Genomic DNA, 5,000 nt, shown 5'->3' with positions numbered 1-5,000 from the left:
TATAGATTATGGTAAGTTATGAAGCAGTAAATTGACTATAGTTTGGTAGGCCTTGTTGGAGTCTGGTCTGACCTGGGAGGCCGGCGGAGTGAACCATTATTGACATTCTTCCCCCGTTCTCTTGAGGCTTCCCACCTAGGCTTGACTAATAAGTGTTTAAGTAAATTTGGGGATTATTCTGATGTTTTATGACGTGTGAGAGAGTGAGAAGGAGGGAGAGACAGAGGTGGGGGGTCAAATAAGGCCGCCATGAAAGTCACCTACGTGTTGCATCAGGTCAAGAGTCTCGCCCTCAGTCGTGGATGACAACATGGCCAGACTATTTGTAAACACGAGACAGGGGAGGGAGGGAGGGAGTGAGGGAGGGAGGGAGGGAGGGAGAGGAAACACCAACCAACAGGTGAGGGGGTGTGACGTTATGACCCACGATGATGTGATAGGTGTGTTGACATGATAGGTTGAAAGGTCACTATATCGTGTGTGTGTGTCTGTGTGTGTGTGTGTGTGTGTGTGTGTGTGTAAGTCCATTCATCCATTATTCATATGCTGTCATGTACGTGAGTCACACACACACACACACACTAAACATGACATCTACAATATAACCCGCCCACTCACCACTACGTCACCCGAATTTATATAACTTAGTATTATATTCTAGGCTTGTGTTGGTGTAGTGGTGGTTGTGGTTATGGTAGTGGTTGATATAGTGGTGGTGGTGGTAGGAATGGTTATGGTAGTGGTTGATATAGTGGTGGTGGTGGTAGGAATGGTTATGGTAGTGGCTGTGATAGTGGTGGTATTCATTGTAGTAGTAGTAGGTACACCAGGTGTGAGAAATATATCACTAGTCTACCTGTAAACTTAACGTAACTGTAAACACAATCATACGCTAAAAGTCATAATATTTGACCGGATATATGCTTTTACCGTACACGTCAGCCGGATATGGTCACAAAGCCGGAAAAGTATATATATCCTGTTTACAGACACATATAATGGAGATTTAATCCGTCTACGCGACAGTGTAGTTTACCGTACAGTATAGTTTACCGGGCAGTGTAGTTTACCGGGCAGTGTAGTTTACCGGACAGTGAAGTGTACCGGACAGTGTAGTGTACCGGACAGTATAGTTTACCGGGCAGTGTAGTTTACCGGACAGTGAAGTGTACCGGACAGTGTAGTGTACCGGACAGTATAGTTTACCGGGCAGTGTAGTTTACCGGACAGTGAAGTGTACCGGACAGTGTAGTGTACCGGACAGTATAGTTTACCGGGCAGTGTAGTTTACCGGACAGTGAAGTGTACCGGACAGTGTAGTGTACCGGACAGTATAGTTTACCGGGCAGTGTAGCCGGACAGTGAAGTGTACCGGACAGTGTAGTGTACCGGACAGTATAGTTTACCGGGCAGTGTAGTTTACCGGACAGTGAAGTGTACCGGACAGTGTAGTGTACCGGACAGTATAGTTTACCGGGCAGTGTAGTTTACCGGACAGGTGAAGTGTACTGACAGTGTAGTGTACTGACAGTATAGCTTACTGGGCAGTGTAGTGTACTGACAGTGATACACTGTGTACATATTAATTGAGGGCGTGACTCTAGTTTTTCCCCAGCATGACGGTGAGAGTGGTATATATAGTGCCCCCACTACACCTGCACCCCTGGCCACACCCACCCTACACCCCCCACACCCACTCCACACCCCTGCCACACCCACCCCACACCCTGCCACACCCACTCCCACACCCCCACACCCACCCACACCCACTCCACACCCCACACCCACTCCCCACACCCCACTCCTACACCCTGCTACACCCACTCCCACAATCTCTGCCACACCCACCTTGGCTAACCCCTGGCTACACTACCACCAACCTGTCCAACCTGCCACTCTATTTCCGCACATACACTTGTAATTAGTGTTTCTCTCTGGCTTTGTCCTTGGGGTCGAGCCTGTGTGTGTCACTGACTCAGTCCACCTGTGTGTCAGCCAACAGCCCACCTGTGTGTCACCGATCAGTCCACCTGTGTCACCGGACCAGTCCACCTGTGTGTCACTGACCAGTCCACCTGTGTGTGTCACCGACCAACCACCTGTGTGTCACCGGGACCAGTCCACCTGTGTGTGTCACTGACCAGTCCACCTGTGTGTGTCACTGACCAGTCCACCTGTGTGTCACCGACCAGTCCACCTGCGTGTCACCGACCAGTCCCACCTTGTGTGTCACCGATCAGTCCACCTGTGTGTGTCACTGACCAGTCCACCTGTGTGTCACCGACTAGTCCACCTGTGTGTCACTGGGATCAGTCCCACCTGTGTGTCACTGACTAGGTCCACCTGTGTGTCACCGGACTAGTCCACCTGTGTCACCGACCAGTCCACCCAGTGTCACCGACCAGTCCACCTGTGTGTCACCGACCAGTCCACCTGGTGTGTCACTCGACCAGTCCACCTGTGTGTCACCGACCAGTCCACCTGTGTGTCACCGACCAGTCCACCTGTGTGTCACCGACCAGTTCACCTGTGTGTCACCGACCAGTCCACCTGTGTGTCACCGACCAGTCCACCTGTGTGTCACCGACCAGTTCACCTGTGTGTCACCGACCAGTCCACCTGTGTGTGTCACCGACCAGTCCACCTGTGTGTCACCGACCAGTTCACCTGTGTGTCTTCAGGATGACTTAGCGAGTCGGTCGGCTATCTTGGATAATGACGTCACACTCACGCCCGCCTGAGTAACGCAATGCCCGACAGGTCAGAGATCTAAATCTACCCATTAACCAATATTCTTCTCACGAATATTAATCTATGATCGAGAATATTTGTCATTAATTAACACAGGAAAGAATAAAAGGTAGACCGGTCATTATGTAAGGTGGGGGAAGGGTTCCATGCCCGGATATGTGGCAACAGCGGGTGTGAGTCGAGGGAAAATAAGTGACCTGTGTTACTATTTTGGAAGGTGATGTTAAAGGACCGGTAATGGATACCCTCTCTACCTCATCAGGGCGTTAACGTCTCGTCATTATCTTCCTTGTGTGGTAGTACTGAGTTGAACGTTGACGGGATGCGAACCTAATTAAAACCCTCCTTATAATTAAGATAATAATATTAATAATAATGATAATAATAATAATAATAATAATAATGTCACGAAGATTAACCATCCCAACTTATTTCACTTGATTAAGAACCCTAAATTAACGTAATCAAACTAAACCTAACTTAATTTAACCCAACCTCCCCCTAATTACTGTTAAGGTGAACTAAGTATATTATTATTAGTATTATACAAATAGGAGAAGTATATAATCTCCGCTTTGTGTGTGTGTCCTTCCTCCCGCCTACACAGTACAACGCGTCCGGTTCACATCTGTAGGAGCCTTGAGGGAGTTTCAACACAAAGTTTACACAATATGTAACTTGATGACTTGACTTACCAGAAACTTAGTTCAGTAGTGAGTCATCAACTAACTTAACTGAGGGACTTATTGTTGTTATTGGTTGTATTATTATTATTATTATTTTATTATTATTATTATTATTATTAGAACAAAAACAATAACTAGGAAAATAACAATCATATCTTTACTGGCTGGTTATTAGTGGTTGAATTATTCTATATTAACAAATTATTGCGGGATTTGGTCTACTAATTAAAAGTTTCCTGGTGAAGGGTTTTGTACAGTAAGATATATTAAGCATTATACATTAATAATACCCTAATAAAGTTATCTGGTAAGGATTAATTGAACATTGATTAATTATTATTACTGGTACTATTAATTATATTACAAGAAAGTAATTATTATGACTCATTACTAAAAGGAAAAATATAACATAGTTCTTTAAAGAGCATATATATATATGATTAGTAATTACAATAGCGACTTACAGAAAAAATAACTTAAGGTCCTTAACCCCTCAAGTGTTGGCGGGAATTTTCACCGACGACTCGCCAGCAGGGTCCGCTGCCGCGTTTTAAAGGGGCGATTATTCTAGTAAATTAAAACACGTGTCATAGCCAGACCCTGAGTCATGAAGAGGGGGAGGGTAAAGGAATTATTTTTGGTGATGTAGTAGTGGAGAAATGGTGTAGAAAAAGCATAAATAAGGTAAAAACGAAACCGGTGATTCATATACTGTATACATACGCTGCAGGGGGGTGTGGTGAGGGTGGCGGGAGGGAAAATGTTGACGGATTATTTTTCGGTTTATTAATTGAAATATAAATGTTCAGGCCTCAAGATGTACAGTAAATAACAAGACAATAATAACAATATTTTTAATAGTCAAGGAACCCATATACACTATGTAGTAGTGTCAATAACTCTTGTAGTGAATTATGCTGACGATGGCACCTCTTTATATGGAGGGATACGAACACAAGTAGAGGAGGGGGAGGGATACGAACACAAGTAGAGGAGGGGAGGATACGAACACAGTGGGGAGGGGGAGGGATACGAACACAGAGTGGGGAGGAGGGATACGAACACCAAGTAGAGGAGGGAGGGATGCGAACACAGAAGTGGGGAAGGGGAGGGATGCGAACACAAGTAGAGGAGGGGAGGGATACGAACACAAGTAGAGGAGGAGGATACGAACACAAGAGTAGAGGAGGAGGGATACGAACACAAGTAGAGGAGGGGGAGGATACAGGCACAAGTAGAGGAAGGGGAGGGATACAAGACACAAGTAGAGGAGGGAGGATACAGACACCAAGTGAGGGGAGGGGGAGGAATGCAGACAGAAAATAAGTAAAATCTATAAGTGGCAGGGAATTTCTCACTGTTTGGGGGAAATGATGCAACAAGAGGCTAGGAATTATCACCAGTGTGTGGGGGAAAGATGATGTAACTACCCCAGGGAATAACATACACGAGGCAGGGATATTCTCTCATATTTGGGGATAATGATGAAAGAGACATAGGGTAAATAAAGATAATATAACGAATAGGGGAGATGTGATAGATGGCGATAGAAAACAGAAAACA

The 5,000-nt window shown here is 45.5% G+C and overlaps 1 protein-coding gene across 4 annotated transcripts in view; it reads left to right on the top strand.

Annotated features, from left to right (window-relative positions):
* LOC121860770 overlaps positions 1 to 5,000 on the top strand; it is a 93,695-nt gene that overhangs the window by 53,304 nt on the left and 35,391 nt on the right. The gene's annotated exons all lie outside the window — the stretch shown is intronic.

The sequence above is a fragment of the Homarus americanus genome, unplaced genomic scaffold (genome assembly GCF_018991925.1).
Source record: "Homarus americanus isolate GMGI-L3 unplaced genomic scaffold, GMGI_Hamer_2.0 scaffold23617, whole genome shotgun sequence".
Lineage (NCBI taxonomy): Eukaryota > Metazoa > Arthropoda > Malacostraca > Decapoda > Nephropidae > Homarus > Homarus americanus.
This window is presented reverse-complemented; position numbering and strand designations above follow the sequence as displayed.